This window comes from Drosophila bipectinata, unplaced genomic scaffold (genome assembly GCF_030179905.1).
Source record: "Drosophila bipectinata strain 14024-0381.07 unplaced genomic scaffold, DbipHiC1v2 scaffold_220, whole genome shotgun sequence".
In the NCBI taxonomy this organism is placed as follows: Eukaryota; Metazoa; Arthropoda; class Insecta; order Diptera; family Drosophilidae; genus Drosophila; species Drosophila bipectinata.
The window spans coordinates 15,523-34,268 of NW_027222866.1; positions in this window are offsets into that span (position 1 = coordinate 15,523).

Here is an 18,746-nt window from a genome sequence, read left to right on the forward strand (position 1 = left end):
TTAGTCAGTTTCAATTATAGACGAGTTGGTTAAAAATAACTATGAACATTGCACAAATATTTGAACGGAAGGTAAACTAGCTGGCTAGCTGGGTAGGTGGATTTTTATTGCCCGACCGTTTGCACCTTTTCAAATGAATTGTTTCCCACACGCGCTGGCCTCGTAATCCCCGATTTCGGGAAAAAAAGGGAAAATTTTAATATGTGAATATATGTATATCGTGTATCTGAACAGTATTCGGCCACCCAAAATGGTTTTATGGCTTTCCAATGATGAAACACCCAAGAAGGGGGGCTGTGTCAGGCCCCCTCGGCTCGAAATGTAAATGTTTAGAACGGTTTTGGCAATTAAATCAATTTGCAGAAATTAATGACCGCAGATGAGAAACGAGCGAATGCTAACGCTGGCGAGAATCGAAACGAATCGAGAAATCTATGATGTACCAAGATCTATTTATATTGGGATATAGACTCCTCGTATATTTCGCGCGACGGCTGAATGCAATAAGGCAGGCCATAAATCTATTTATGACATTTAAAATGTACACAACATACTACACTTACATAAACTGACAGCCGAACAGAGCAAATCGGACAGTGCCAGACTGCAGATTGATATATATAATGGTATATATATATATATTTCTGTACATCCCCTTAACCCATTGCCTCTGGCCTAGGAGGGGGATTATAAATGACAGAACGGCCGGCCGCAGGTTGTTCAGAAGGCTCTTGACTCTGCGTAGTTCCATTGTTGGGTAATACCTTCTATTGGGACCGGGGAGGCAGATGGGCTGATTATTTCTAGATTTATTTGGGCTTTTGTTTGGTCAATCAACTCGTTATGGCTCGGGAAAGGCTACTAAATTATGTGAATGTTGCATAAATAATCCAAGCGACTACCTTAGCCGGGATTAAAGTCTCAGCACAAACATTTATTTATATTTCTTGCAACAATTATTAATTACATCTTTAAACGGTCTAGCACTTTTGGCTTTTGTCCAAGGAATTCCAGGAACAAGATCAGGGTTAAAGTAACCATTACGCCTGGTCCCAAATAAATTGCCATGTCTTCTTAATTGCTTTATTATAAAGAGCTTCCATAATGGCCCGGACATTGCGGATAAATATTCATGGCATATGTGCATTATTTTGTAAATATTTTCCATTTACTTAAATAAGCCACAGCGGCAGGAAACTCTTCTTAAATTTTAAATGAAAAATGGGAAAAATTTCTAACAAAAAAAGAGGATGGCGGGCTGGAGTCACAGATGCGAGACACAAAAGACAGATTAACTATTGTTGATGTTGCCCTTGCGGCAGGAAACTGTAATTTCTGCCGGCGCTACGTGGCGTATGCGCAACGTTGCACATACGCCCCGCGTGCCAGTGGCAGGTTGACTAACAAAAGCCGGCATGCACTTGGAATACCAAATTGCAAAAGATTGCCCCTTTTTTGGAATTTTTTTCGTCATATTCTGCCATATGTTTCCTTCTTCTTTTTTTGTGGGCATTCAGGTATCATTAATCGCGGTGACTCGTTCCGACGCCGCCGGTCGCGCAGCAACAGTCTGGCCCCCTCCAGCCCCATGCATCCCCGCAGCGGAGTGGGCGGCCTGGGCGGGGGCGTGGGCGGCGGTAGCAGCCTGGGCCTCGGATCCGGCTACAACGGCGGCAGCAGCAACAACGGATTCGGATTCGGGAACACCAATGCCCAGGAGAGTCATCAGACGCCAGTGGAGTTCTTCCGCGTCGAGATGCTCGGATCGGCGGGAGTGGGCAAGCAGGCTCTGGTTTCACAATTCCGCACCTCGGACTGCATCAATGCCTACGATGGACCCGGTAAGTTGTTTCATATTCGTTTTATTATGTGATTCGATCAAAATAAGGACAATACGTAAAGTTTTTTGATAGCATTTTAAAGCATTTTGGTAGCCATAGCTCCACCAATTTATATCCGATCTTGGAATAGCATACCATTTTGTGATCAGGGCGGAGAGTAGCTCCATTTCTCATTCAAAATATGGCCTGATAATCGTTTTCAAATTTTTCGACTTTTTCCAAGGGGTACCCCTGTAAAATGTTCAGATTTCCAAACATCCCTGTTTCGCCCCTTCCGGTAGCCATAGCTCTGCCAATTTATATCCGATCTTGGAATAGCATACCATTTTGTGACCAGGGCGGAGAGTACCTCTATTTCTTATTCAAAATATGGCCTAAAAACAGTTTTCAAATTTTTCGACTTCTTCCAAGGGGTACCCCTGTTAAAACTTAAGATTTCCAAACATCCCTGTTTCGCCCCTTCCGGTAACCATAGCTCTGCCAATTTATATCCGATCTTGGAATAGCATACCATTTTGTGACCAGGGCGGAGAGTACCTCTATTTCTTATTCAAAATATGGCCTAAAAACAGTTTTTAAATTTTTCGACTTTTTCCAAGGGGTACCCCTGTTAAAACTTAAGATTTCCAAACATCCCTGTTTCGCCCCGTCCGGTAGCCATAGCTCTGCCAATTTATATCCGATCTTGGAATAGCATACCATTTTGTGATCAGGGTGGAGAGTACCTCCATTTCTCATTTAAAATATGGCCTGATAATTGTTTTCAAATTTTTTGACTTTTTCCAAGGGGTACCCCTGTAAAATGTTCAGATTTCCAAACATCCCTGTTTCGCCCCTTCCGGTAGCCATAGCTCTGCCAATTTATATCCGATCTTGGAATAGCATACCATTTTGTGATCAGGGCGGAGAGTACCTCTATTTCTTATTCAAAATATGGCCTAAAAACAGTTTTCAAATTTTTCGACTTTTTCCAAGGGGTACCCCTGTAAAATGTTCAGATTTCCAAACATCCCTGTTTCGCCCCTTCCGGTAGCCATAAGTAGGGAGTAAATAGGCAATCGGCTGATTTCTTGCGTCATATCCGTGTATGCATGTATATGTTGGTGGGAACGTAAATCCACAATCCAATATACACTCACATTTATATATAATCCTAAATAAAAAATACATATTGACCTTTCATCCGACCCTGACATAAATATGTCTCCTGCAAGAAAGTGATAAAAAGGGATCGCAGCAGGTCAATTGGTTCCTTTTTTTTCTTGACCCTTCAGGGTGGATTTTCACTTTTCTACGAAAAGGTTTTCTTGTGATATACTTACTCCTTGTAAAATTCTGTATTATATTTTATATTATAAAATTAAATTTCTGTACATAAGTCCGAGTTAATTTAAAATTAATTAAAAAGAATTGGAGTAAAAAATCCTTTTAAATGATATGCAACACCATAATAAAATTTGGATATTTTTTTTTTTAAATAATTATTTGTTCTTCATCATTAATTTTAAATTAATTACAAAATAATTATAATAAAATACATTTTTAAATGAACTGCAGCACCATGAATATAATTTTTGTAAATAAGCATTTTATTTTTTGTTAATCAATTTTATTTATTTTTTCACGATCCTGAATCTTATTTATTTTTTCACGATCCTGAATCTTAGACAGGTATCTTAATTGGACAGTTGAATTGTAGGGAATTAGGCAAACGGCGTATAAGCACCAGAAAAATTTTAGTAGTATGTAATTAGGCAAACGGCGTACGACGTAAATTTAGTGGCGCCATCTATGGGTTCAAGTTTGTGTAAAATTGGACAGCGCCATCTACCGTAATATTTTATACGCCCTCTATTGGCATAAAAGCAAACGATCATGCCAAAAAATTATACTTGCCAGGATCATCGCCGTCTATGTTTTCTATATTTTCTGATATCTTGTCTATGTTTTCTATATTTTCTGATATCTTGCATTGGGTCCCATTAAGGGAAATATGCATGTAAAGAAAAAGATCATGTAAAAATGAAACTTGCTAGGATCATCGTTTGCCTAATTACATACTACTAAAATTTTTCTGGTGCTTATACGCCGTTTGCCTAATTCCCTACAAATTCAACTGTCCACTTAAGATACCTGTCTAAGATTCAGGATCGTGAAAAATAAATAAGATTCAGGATCGTGAAAAAATAAATAAAATTGATTAACAAAAAATAAAATGCTTATTTACAAAAATTATATTCATGGTGCTGCAGTTCATTTAAAAATGTATTTTATTATAATTATTTTGTAATTAATTTAAAATTAATGATGAAGAACAAATAATTATTTAAAAAAAAAATATCCAAAATTTTATTATGGTGTTGCATATCATTTAAAAGGATTTTTTACTCCAATTCTTTTTTAATTAATTTTAAATTAACTCGGACTTATGTACAGAAATTTAATTTTATAATATAAAATATAATACAGAATTTTACAAGGAGTAAGTATATCACAAGAAAACCTTTTCGTAGAAAAGTGAAAATCCACCCTGAAGGGTCAAGAAAAAAAAGGAACCAATTGACCTGCTGCGATCCCTTTTTATCACTTTCTTGCAGGAGACATATTTATGTCAGGGTCGGATGAAAGGTCAATATGTATTTTTTATTTAGGATTATATATATATGTGAGTGTATATTGGATTGTGGATTTACGTTCCCACCAACATATACATGCATACACGGATATGACGCAAGAAATCAGCCGATTGCCTATTTACTCCCTACTGTAGGCTCTAGGCTCTAAGCGTTATCTTTTCTTTCGAGTCTTCTGATTGGTTTTCCCGATTCATTAACCGGAAAAATGTGGGGAAAATTGGGGTGGTTTTCATGCGTTAACTCATGTACATGTATTGATGATACCAATACATTCAAACACAAGTACCTGTTTTCCGTTTTCGAGGATCAATAGGTTTTGAGGTTTATGCTAAGAATCAAAATTTTTAGTATAAATCTTGCCTTGCCGGTTAAACCAATTTTTACGCTTTTTCTTTATACAAAAAAATAATAACAAAAACCTAAAACATAAAAATGGAGTCGAAAGTTGCGTGTGACTTGTGCTCTAAAGTTATTAGTGTGAATGAGTTTATAACTCATTATGATCGATGTGAAGGACCTCGAAATGCCTTCTCGGAGATGAAGAAGAAATCTCAGGCCAACGGTTTGGCGAAAGCTTTGTATCGTTCGCGAACAACGGTGACCAAAAAGCAGGAGGAAAATCAACAACCAAAATTCAAGGAATCAGGAACCAAGGAACTACATCAAAACATAGTATTTTCAACGTATCATCAGCGGTCAAACGGAAGGCTGGTGTGTCCAAGGAAACTAGCCCTCAAGAGGGGCAAGCCATGGATATTGAAGAACAGCCATCAACATCAAAAAGGGCTAGACTAGACCGCATAATTGCTGAGAAGAATATTTGTCCCGATTGTAAGCAAAATTGTGCTTTCGTTGAGGAAAGAATTCATTTACATTCTCCAAATCATAGAGCAGCATTAAGGAAACTTGTGTGGCAAAATGCTAACATTTTTCCTATAACCCAAAGTGATACTTTTTACACAAAAAAGTATAAAGTATTCGGAGTGCGCGATCTAGATTTAAAAGAATTTTACATTGGATGTAAAAATAATCTTATAAACATTATAAAATATGCACTTAGCGAATAAGAGCTATAAAAGTGCGTCTATCAGTTCATGGAAAATATGTAAAACCGACTGAAGAAACTGATAAGATGCAAGAGGAAACAAAACATTTCTCGACAAACTATAAAGCAATTTACGTCAGCTCATATAATGACGTCGAATACATTTTAAATGACGATAACGAAATGTTAATTGCAAAAGCCGATGAATTCCAGGAGAGGGATTCTGGATGGGCTATTAAGCATTTTACATTTTATGAAATACAAATATTAAAGCTAGAGCACCTTCCTGGATCAGGATATGTTGAAGCACCTAAGAGCATAAGAAAAAGAAATGCTCTCATAAATGTTAAAAATAATGACATTTATTGTTTTAAGTGGTGTATTTTGGCTCACATAGCATATATGAAACACATTCAAATAAATTTTGGTACATCAGCGCAAAAAAAATCAGCTCGCGAAAAACTGCCCAGAACTTCATTTTATGGAATTTTTGATATTAGCCAACCAATTATAACATATGAACAACAAATATTAAACTTTTCGGGAATAGAGTTTCCCATTACAAAGAATGGAATAAAGCTGTTCGAGAAAAATAACTCAAATTACAGCATAAATGTATATGAAATTTATGATGGTCGCATAGAAGGTCCTACAATTAGAACTAAAGAAGTAAAAATCCATCATATCGATATATTGGGAATAGAAAATCCTAAAAAAAATTGTTTGCATTATGCATACATTACAAGCATAAAAACATTGTGTAAATCACAAGTGAACAACTCAAATTCGGAGAGATATTTTTGTAGAAATTGCCTACAATTTTATTGCAGCACTAACAAGACCCACAATCTAAAGGAGTGCGGTCAAGTGGCTTCACTATACCCACAACCAAACACTAAAACCAAATTTGAAAGTTTTTCAAAAAAACTGGCAGCGCCGTTGGTAATTTATGCGGACATTGAGGCAGTTTTGGAACATTACCAAACAGCCTCAAATAATCCAAACGAATCCTATACCAAGCCTGTGCAGAAACATACAGCATGTGCTGTTTCGTTTTATGTTGCCCATAAATACAACCCTCAGCTGAATAAATTATGGACCTATGAAGGTAAATAAATTATTTTAAAATAAATGAAAAGTTTTAAAGTTAATAAATTTTTCCTTTTTACAAATTACAGGACATGACTGTATGAAGGTTTTTGTTAAAACTTTGGAAGAGGAGACAATGGCCTTATATAGCAAATACTGGAAGGGATCAAAAAAACCTATATATAACTTTGACATCTGCGATGAGGACTACCAGGAGCATGGGAACTGCTATGCGTGTGAAGAGGTCATCAGTACGGATGAACGCGTACAATATTTTAACCAGTTCACGGGTAAATACCAAGGTCCTATCCATAGAAGTTGTAAAGATAGTTTTAAGTTAAAAGCTTATTTCCCTGTAGTTTTTCATAATTTATCAAGATACGATATCCACCTCTTTATTAATGCCCTAGGGGGTAAATTGAAACCAATACCCTCTACTAAAGAGTTATATATTGCTCTAAATCAGACAATTTTTGAAAAGGGAAAGACTAATTATACTATAAAGTACATAGATTCCAATAGGTTTTTAAATTCTAGTTTAGAAAAATTAGCTTACAACATGGAAGATAAAGATTTTAAAATATTAAAATCAAAATTTAGTGGAGAGAAGTTTAGGCAAATGAGAAGAAAGGGAGTATTTCCTATGATTATTTGGATAGTTTTGAAAAATTCAATGAAACCGAACTTCCTCCTAGGGAATATTTTTATAATTCGTTGAAAGACGAAGAGTGTAGTATTAGCGAATACAATTTCGCTAAAGAAATTTGGAGTTCGTTTCAGTGCAGAACTCTAAAAGACTATATGAAATTGTATTTGGAGAGTGACGTACTAATTTTAGCAGACGTTTTTGAAAACTTCCGTAATATATGCTCAAAAATTTATAAATTAGACCCTGTTAATTATGTTTCAGCCCCATCTATTTCATGGGATGCTATGCTGAAGTATACTAAAGTAGAATTAGATTTAATAAGTGACCCCAACATTTACAATTTTGTTAAAAGAGGTATACGGGGCGGTCTGACTCAATGTACTCAAAGAATTTCAAAAGCAAATAATGAGTACATGAGAAATTATGATAAAACAAAACCAAAAAATTATTTGTCGTATATTGACGCAAATAATTTATATGGTTGGGCTATGAGCCAAAAACTCCCATTTTCAAATTTTCAATTTTTAAGCGAAAATGAAACCAATTTATTTGATGTAGAAAATGCTGATTCCTCAGGAGACACAGGATATATTTTAGAAGTAGATTTAGAATATCCTGATGAAATTCATGACAAACATAACAGTCTACCATTTTGTCCTGAAAACAAGGTTCCCCCAGGAGGAAAACAACCAAAATTAATAGCTGATTTAAATTCTAAAGAGTTTTATATTATTCATTTAAAACAGCTTCAATTGTGTCTTAAACAGGGATTAAAATTAAAGAAAATTCATAGAATTTTATCTTTTAATCAGTCATACTGGTTAAATATAGATTTAAATACCCAACATAGAAAAATGGCAAAAAAAAAATTTGAAACATTTTTTATAAATTTATGAATAATGTCATATACGGCAAAACCATGGAAAACGTAGAAAAACGTCAAGAAATAACACTAGTAACTCGTTATGAATCTGCGAAAAACTCTCCAGAGTTTAGACAACTAATTGCCAGGAATAATTTTCATAGTTTAGAAATTTTTGGAGAAAGTGTAGTAGCAATTGAGACTACAAAGACTTCAATTTTGTATGATAAGCCTATTTATATTGGATTTACTGTTCTCGATTTGTCCAAATGGCTAATGTATGATTACTATTATAACTTTTTATTAGTAGAGTGTCCCTCAGCAAAAATAATATATATGGATACAGACTCTTTTATAGTTTCCTGTGAAGAGGATATATACAAAATAATAAAAAAAATTCTAGCCGTTTTGACACATCAAATTATGAGACAGGAAACCGATTCAACATTATTCAAGCTAACAACAAAGAATTGGGCTTATTCAAAGATGAAAATGCTGGAAAAATTATGACCTCTTTCGCGGGTCTAAAAGCTAAAGCATATTCATTTTTAGTAGAAAACAATGACGAATATATAGATACAAAGAAAGTTAAGGGTGTTAAGCAATCAGTAATCAAAAAACTGTGTCATTTAGATTATATTGAATGTATTAGACATATGAAAACGTACTATGGAGAACAAAGATGTATAAGAAGTAGGGGCCATCAGTTATATACTGATGTAGTTAATAAAGTAAGTCTTAGCCCTAGAGATGATAAAAGATGGGTATTAGCTTGTAATATTAATACTTTAGCATATGGTCATTATAAATTAAGATCTTTATTAAATACAAATGGATAATGTCAATAATATTGTACGTATTTTTAAAAATATTAAATAAGCGACAAAAAAAAAAAAACAAATAAATAAAAATAAAAATAAAAAAAAAAAAAAAACAAAAAAAATAAAATAAAAATAAATAATAATAATAAAAATTAAAAATGTATATAAATAATAATAATAATTAAAAATGTATATATGTATGTATAATTTGTATAAATAAATTCCAAATTGTAAAATTTTATTTTAATAAATCTGTTTTATTTATCCATGAGTTATGTGTTTCATCAAAACCTAGCCATTTTACAAAAATTTGGTCTTTTTTTCTTTTTATTACTTTTTCAACTAGGAATGCACTTTTGTCTTTAACTTTTTGAATTTCAGCTTCATAAAATGTACCTTTTATAGGGTCACCCTTATAATCAATGAGCTCGTAAGTAACTGGGAATGTAGTCCTTATTTTTGAAATTGTAAATATTTCAGTGGTCCAGTTAGGTTCATATCCTTTAACAAATACACCCTTGTATTTGCTTATTCTAACATGGTCGCCTACTACATATTTATGCCTTGGAAATACCTTAACAATGTTATAACATTTTTTCAAAATAAACTCTTCATTCTGTTTACAAACATCGATTGGCCTCATTTTTATAGTTCTGTGGTAAGAATGGTTGTAGTCTTCTACAAGCGAATTCAAATGGGTAATCCATCGATAATTTCCATTAAAACTAAACATTTTCCACATCCTATTTTTTAAAGTTCTGTTAAATCGTTCACAAATCGAAGCCTTAAGGTGTGTAAATGTATGATAATGATTTATATTATTTTTCTTCATAAGTTCTTTAAAGAGTTGATTAAAAAATTCTTTGCCTTGATCGGAATGTATATTTTTTGGCTTGTATTTGGAATCTTTCAATATAGATTTCATAACAGTTGCAACATCCATTGCCGATTTTGATTTTACAGGCTTAGCAAAAGCATATTTTGAAAATGTATCAATAACCGTTAGTAAATATTTATATCCATTATTCTGATTGGAATAGGGGATCATTTCAACCAAATCAATTTGCCAAGTATCATGAAACCCTTTTTTGAACGAACTTTCGACGTAAAAAATTTTTTCTACAAGTTTTATGTATTTCATCAACAACTTGTTGCTTACTCATTTTTATTTAAAAAAAAAACTTATTTTTTATTGTTAATGTCTGAGGTCTTAGAGATTAATGATTTCTTATAATGAATTACATCTTCTTTTATTTCTTTTGTCATTTTTTTAGATATTTCGAAACATAAACGTGTTAAATCTATTTGAACATTTTTATCATAGTTACCATCTAAATCAGATAATTGAATATCGAATTTTTGTAAAGAGACACACTTCGGAATGATATGATTATAGTACAGATAGGATATTTGCTGTTTTAATATAGTGTTCCAACATAAAAATGTAGTTAAAAATATAGCTAGGCGAATTAATGATCTCCAAGTTTCACTATCTATTTCAATTTTATTACCGAATTGATTTAGTATCAGAACATATTGTTTATCTGATTTTCTAAATCTAAAATTACATTTAATAGTTGATAAAATAGGGTGATCCAAAACTGTATCAGACATTAGGAAGTCATATTGATCAATCTTTAATTGTATAAATTCCTTGTATGTAAGCAGTTGCATCCATTCTTCTTTATCAAATCCAATATAATTGTTTTTGTGCTGCTGCATCCAAATCATTGGAGTAAATTTTCTAGATGTCGAAAATCCACATTTTATTTTCAAATTTTGAGCCACAAAATATTCAAAACCAAATATAACTTCATGGTTCTGTTTTTTTCTTATGGCTCTTTCTCTTTTAGCTTGGAGTGTATCCATTGAATCTGAATGTTATTAACAAACTGAAATTAGTTACTAAAATGTGTGGTTTATAAAGGGCTTAGTATGCCGTATATACATATATATATATATATTATACATTATGTATTACATAATGAAATGAAATATATATCCATATATACAAACTCCTAAGATGTGAGAGCAACTTTTATATTATATATTACATAATGCATGTATTATATAATAAAATGAATGGTATATAAAGACCTAAAATGTAGACACCAAAGTCAGTTTACATTTAAAACTCATTCTAAAATGACTAAATTTGATAGATCAAATTCCGTTATAGTAGATTTTCAATATGTTGTTGGAAATAACAATCAAATTTTTGTTAAGGAATTGGCCTTCATGCCTGGTGGAACTGTAATACCAAACTTCTTTCACTTCAAACCTCCATACAACATTAAGGAGTTGAATTATGATACATTACAACAACATAATATTCATCGAAAAAACATAAACGGGTTGGACTGGATGGAAGGAGAAATACCCTATAACTGCTTAAGCGATGTACTTTCTCCACTAAATAAGTTTTCCAATATAATTGTACGTGGCGAAGTAAAAAAGGAATTTTTATCCAAGTTTCTATCGAATAATATTATCGATATAGACATAGGAAAGAGCCTGACATGTTATCCTAATTTTTTTACCAACTGTAAAATTCACAAAAAACTTAAGCTTAGATGTGCTCTAAATAATTTATTTAAGCTTTTGTAATTTTAGAAAACTGTAATTACGATATATACTATAACGGAGAATCATATGTATAAATTACTTTAATAAACAGTATGATTTTAGTACTTTAATTGAGAAGTTGTTTTAGCAAAATGGATCGCATCTTTGGAAAAGATCCTCGTAAAAAAGGATACAGTCAACTTATATACTGCAACTATTGTGGTTCTGATACTCATTTTGAAAAGGACTGCGCTAAAAAACGGGACCAGGAAAAAAATCATTAGAATAATTTTTTTTTTGATAATTAGCATTGAATAAACAAAAAACTTTTATCAAAATGTTTACACAATTTGTTCATCCTTTTACGATGCTTATTTGTGGCCCCTCAGGATCGGGTAAAACAACATTTTTGAAAAATTTAATAAATGGAAGGAAGGACTTAATAAGTACTTCAATAGATAGAATAATATGGTGTTACGGTGAAGAGCAAGCGAAACCAAATTTTACCAATATTGAATATTACCATGGGGTACCTGACTCCATTGAAAATGAAAATAATGAACCTATACTTTTGGTATTAGATGATTTAATGATGGGAGCATTTAATAAAAATGTCTGTGAACTTTTTACCAAAGGATCTCATCATCGAAATTTATCTGTAATTGTTGTGACACAAAATATATTTCATAAATCTACTCACACCCGAGACATATCACTAAATACAAAATACATTGTGGCATTTAAAAATCCTAGAGACAAATTACAATTTCAATGTTTAGCTAGACAGATATATCCTGAAAACCCTAAAGAACTTTTTAGAATATATAAAGAAGTCACGAATGAACCTCATGGTTATTTACTTATCGATCTTACGCAAGGAATAAATGATCTTTTAAGATTTAGAACAGAGATTTTTAATCCATTATATTCAATTTGCTATTCAGATGAAAATGGTTTGCAAAAAGAGCATAGGGCGATTGAAAGCGAACAAACATTTATTGTATGTGCTCAAAAAAGCAAATAATAAACTTCGAAAAGCGATTATTTGCAATAGTGATAGCGAGTTAGTAAAAACATTGTCGGAGATAGTGATAAATACTTTAAAAGGAAACCATAAAATATCAAAAAATATCTTAAATTCATTAAAAAAGTATAAAAATGTATTACGCCATATTTCCAGCTCAAAACAATCTTTAAATTCTAAGAGAAGAGTTCTTATTCAAAAAGGCGGATTTTTACCAATTTTAATAAGTTCATTACTTTCTGGGATTTTTGGAAAAATTTTGAATCATGATTAAAAGTAAGCATCAGCTAAATAAAGTAATCTTAATGCATCCAAATGCATACCATAAACTTTTAGTAAATGAGCGAGGAAATGATCTTATAAATTTAAAATTTTTACCAATTTTAAACAATAAAAAAATTAGTGATTATGATAAATGGATTAAAATTCAACAAGAATTATGTGCATTCCAAAATAAAAAGAGAAACAAAGCTGTTTTGCATCAATCGGTATCGAAATCCCCGTTTTCATTAAATCAAAATGTAGAAACCCAAACATATATAGATGATTGGAAAGATCCTATTGCCAGTACTTCTAAAGAATACAAGAACGAGTCATCATTTAAAAGAGAGGATTTACCCGATTTAGCCATTTTACCCAGCGATGAAGAAGAACAATCATCTGAGAAATCTGTTTCAATTCCAATTAATAATAAACGATCACTCGCAGATACTTCTTTCACTGATGATAAGATTTTAAAAAAATCATTAGTTGAGAAAACAAGAATTATAAAAGGAAATTCTACTGAAAAGAAACTGAAACTGAGAAATAAGGTTAAAAAGAATAGAGATTCCCCCTATCCACTAAGAAATCTTAAGTATATAAGTGATTTAGAAAAATTGCAAAGGGCAAACCGCAAAAAAAAACAATATCCAAATTGGTAAAAATAAATTAAATTGGATCTCATATTCTTAACTGCAGAGCTTAAAATGTTTTTTCAAAACGAGTTTTATATTACATTGCTCAGCAATGACTCCTTAAATGTGTTTCCTGATAATGTAAAATGCGCTTTTACAAATATTGTAAACCTTCCTGAAACAATGTCTGAGGAATGGGAAGTCGGTATAACTGATATATATTTAAATAATTCTTTTCGAAAAAATCCTAAAAAAAGGAGAGAAACAAAAGAAAATGAATCAGAAGAATCAAGTTCTAATTCAACAGAATTTATAAGTTTAGTAAATTCTGAAACATTTCGATACAAATCGGAACCAATGAAAGCGGATGAGATGGAATGCGGTGCAATATTTATTTATACGGACATTATAAAGCCTCGTTGTGTAGGAAGCAAAAGACCACGTTGCTTAAGAGTTTTATTTACAAATGGAAAAGAAACATTTATGCAGGTGAGAGATGTTGAATATTATCCTATTGAAGAATTTTCAGCAAGCGAAGTTTCAATATTAATTACTGATTCAAGTGGATATAAAATCCCCTTTGAAACTTCATCAGTTCCAATTTTTCTAACTCTGCATTTTAGAAAAAGAAGAAAAAATCTATAAATAATAATGTTAAGGGAAACTAACATTTAGAATTGATTTACCAACCATGGCGAAATGTTATCATCAATATTATTTAAATCAGTGCGGTGGAAGCTTAAGTAACATAGGTAGTCTCTATGTTTCCCCAAGAATTGTTCAGCATGGTCGTGGTATTGGAAATTTCTTTAGTGGACTTTTTAATTACATTAAGCCGCTTTTTCTGTCAGGGATAAATGCACTTAAAAATCAAGCTGCTGAAACCGGAAAGGCTGTTATAAATGATTTGGGTCGAAAACCTCTACGAAATATCATTCAAGAACAAAGTAAAATCGCATTACATAATCTATCTGACAAAGCAATTCATAAAATTACTAAATTACAAAGTGGTAAAGGAAAAAGGCATAAAAAGAGGAGACCAAGAAAAAATCGCAATCATTTAACAACTAAACAACGTCGTAAACATACGCGTTCAAAAAAGTCAAGAAAAAAAGCATCTAAAAAATTTAAAATTAGTGACATATTTTCCAAATCAAAATGAGTAATCACATTGAATGCATGAAAAGCGAATTGGATCTTTTTGAGCCTCATCCAACGCAAAGCTGTATTTTGAAAACCGAAGAAGTTTCATACAATCCTATTGCTTCTTTGGATAGTGCTTCATCAATTGAATTCGTTTGTTTAGGAAATGGAGAAACCTACAGAGATCTTTCAAGTGTTTACTTAAAACTTGTGGTTCAACTTAAAAAAATTGATAATAGTAGTATTGAAGGAAATGCTGTTGGTGTAGCAAATAATATATTGCATTCTATATTTAGAAGCTCATCTGTATATTTAAATAATACTTTGGTTTCCCAAAGCGACAATAATTATCATTATAGATCATATTTGCAAACAATTTTAAACTATGGTTGTGATGCAAGTGAAAGTCATTTAGCAACACAAGGATATTTCCCAAATTATGGTACCCAAACACCATTTAAAAGTGATGGCAGTCAAATTCTTAAAAACATGTTTCAAAATAGTAATAAAGTAGAATTATTTGGAAAAGTGCATGGAGATATTTTCAACCAACCAAAACTGCTTGTAAATAATGTTGATTTGTGCATTACTTTTAATATTGAAAAAACAGCATTTTATTTATTGGAAACCGAAACTGAATCGAATCTAAAGATCTTGGAAGCCCAGCTGTTCATGAATCATGTAGTAGTCAACCCCAGCATTTTATTAGCTCATCATCACGTTTTACAATCAAAAAATGCAATATACCCATACAATAAAGTTGAAGTAAAATCATTCACAATATACCCAGGAAATAATACATTATCCATCGATAACGCAGTTATTGGTCAAATTCCAAATTTTTTGGCCTTTTGTATGGTAAAAAACAGAGCATACTCAGGAAATCGAGGATTAGATCCTTTTAATTTTGAAAACTTTAAAATACAACGATTCAATCTGCTAGTTAATGGAGTACAGGTACCTTCTCAGGCACTTGAATTTGATTTCTCAAATCCTAGCAATACCCAAAGTTCAAGAGCATATAATTTACTATTTAAAGCTTGTGGAATTAAGCATTATGATCGTGGTCTCCAAATTTCCAAGGATATGTTTGACAAAAATAATTTTATATTAGCGTTTGATTTAACTGCTGATCACTCCAATTCTAGTGTTTGCGCTAACCTGATTTCTCAAGGAACGATCAGAATAGAAGGAAGATTCTCTGAGCCTCTGGCTGAGGCTGTTACTTGCATTGTTTATTGTGAATACGACTCTATGATTGATATTGATAAGCATCGAAATATTCGAGTACTTTTGTAAAAATGAATACAATACAAATCATGGACTTGCTCTCCAAGCATCCTCAAACTAAAAAAATATTTAAAGGGGTTTTTTCGGCCGATAAACTACCAAAAGAAATTCGTGAATATCCAGCATTGATTGTAGCTAACACTGATTATTCATACCAACCAGGAATGCATTGGGTTGCATTTTACTTCTATAACAAAAAGTCAGCAGAATTTTTCGATTCTTATGGACAATATCCTCAGAAAAAAGAATTTATTGCATTTTTAAAAAGAAATGCATCAAAATATACTTATAACAAGCAACAATTGCAAGGATACTTTTCAAATACCTGTGGACATTACTGCATGCTTTTTGGTCTTTACAAAAGCAATCGAAAAACTTTAAAGAGTTTTACACAGAATTTTAAGATAAAAGATTTCACCTATAATGATAAGTTAATTTCAAAAATGTTTAGTAAATGTTTTAAATGATTTAAAAAAAATTTTTTTTTTTTTTTTTTTTAACCCAATATGAAAAATAAACAATATTATTTATAATATCTATAAAAAAACTTTTTTATTTTCATGGATTTGGATACATTCTTTTAGTTATTTTATAGTATCTTATCATAATATCCGTAGCTTCCTTTATATATAGAGGAAGTTTGCTGCAGTTACAAGTGTCTGGACCTTCGGTTGCTTCATCATCACTCCAGGGACATATTTTGTAGTGGAATCCATATTTCGAGTACAGCATTTCCTTTTCTTCCAAATCCTCTAAAGTTGTTTTTAAAAATTGAAGTTTTTTAAGGTGCTCCTCGAAAAGCATATCTTCAAATTGAAGTAAAAATAATTTTATTTGATGCGCGTACATCGAGAGGCTTGAGAGAGGAGTTGTTTTTGATTTAAGGGAAAAAATGAAACTGATAAAACATTATAAGGAATCGACTCTTTTATACAGTTACTCCTTTGAGATAAATTGTAAACAGGCTGAGCTATATCTAGTCATCTCTTTTCCTTTATATACAAGATGCGTTATTCCATTTTCCTTCAATTTCTTAAATGGTGTTTTAGTTGAAAATTTATTCACGTAGCTCTTTGGTAAAAATATCCAGAGTGGTTCGTCGTCCTTATCAGTCAAATAAAGGGCTATTTTCGTCCCATATGTGGTTTTCTTTACCTTACATCCAATGATCTTGTATTCGAAATTAATACATAGGTCTTCAGTCTTTGTGTAGCCAATAACAGGCTTTTGATCATTCAAAGTATCTAAGAAAGACTATGATATACATAAACATAAGGATATTTTTTGATTGGCTGTGAGAATTTGTAAACATACCATCATTTATAACTCACGTACTCCTGGATTCGCTTCAAAAAGGTTACTGTTAGGTACTAATCAATTTATTTAATGATCCCGCTCTTTTATACCTTTCAATAATAAATTCACTCTTCTTTGTGGTTACATATATACATATACATACATATTTACTTATATATATATATAAGTATATTAATACGAATAATATACTTTTATTTAAATGAAAGGGATGACATCATACCACTTTTATAAATGTATTTGTGTATATAAAGAATTTATAGCTAGGTATATGGTAATTATTATTAGGAATGAAAGAGATGACTGCATGGTCATTTAACTTTAAAATATATAGGTCAATTATATACCATAGCACAGATTCAATCTTAAAAATATAATATAAAAACAAGTTCTAGTGTTGCTTTTTAATCAGTTTATTTTCAAATCTTCGAAATGAAAACGTTCGTTTGTGATCTCTGTATAGAAAGTCCTTCCTTTAAATATCGCTATGGATTAAAACGTCACATTCTAAAAAAACACAACTTCAGCAATACAAAAGCCAGATCCTCATACTATAACTGCTACTTCTGTCCTGAAGTGAAAAAGTACTGGCTCCGAAGTGAATTATACACCCATTTCTTGATGGATCATCCAACGATATTAATTGAAATAATTAACTTAACACAAACTTCAAAATATTTCTTTTAAATTTTAAATCTTGGTGTTAATTTAATTTCAATCAACTATTTTAAATATTAATGTATTTTAATTTTTAAGTTCATTTTAACTAAACTTTGATAAAAAGAAAGATTTCAAAAATAATTTTGTTTGAATAATTATTTATTTTTCATGAATTAAAAATAATTACACAATAATAAAATAACATAGTTTTTAATTTATTCATTATTTATAAGCCAATCGATTAAAATTTTGTCGAATTCCTCATCCATTAAACTTTCATAATTATCTTTTCCCTCATTAACTTCCAAAAATATGTGGTCATCATCCGGGAAAGTAAACTCTGGTTTTGATGATATTTCCATTAGTTCTGGGGTCTCCGGAATAAAGCACGGAGAAGCAGGTATGTCGTCGTCGAAATCCTCAAATATATTTTCTTGAGTGTCCGGGACATACATTTTATCCTCGATGATAGTTAATTCGTAATCCCATGTTGGAGTTAGCAAATCGTACATGGATGTCAGAGAATCATCCTGTAGATTATTAAATAGCTCTTCTTGTGTATTTTTCCCAATACCAATTAATGATAAAAGTGCACCGTTTGATACACAAATATCACTAAGTGCTGGTTGGGTATCCTCGAATATAATTTCCAGCTCGCTCATTTTTTTTTTTTTTCTTTATATTTTAACTTCAAACTCTTTCTTTAGGATTTGGATTTATACTAAAAATTTGATTCTTAGCATAAACCTCAAAACCTATTGATCCTCGAAAACGGAAAACAGGTACTTGTGTTTGAATGTATTGGTATCATCAATACATGTACATGAGTTAACGCATGAAAACCACCCCAATTTCCCCCACATTTCCGGTTAATGAATCGGGAAAACCAATCAGAAGACTCGAAAGAAAAG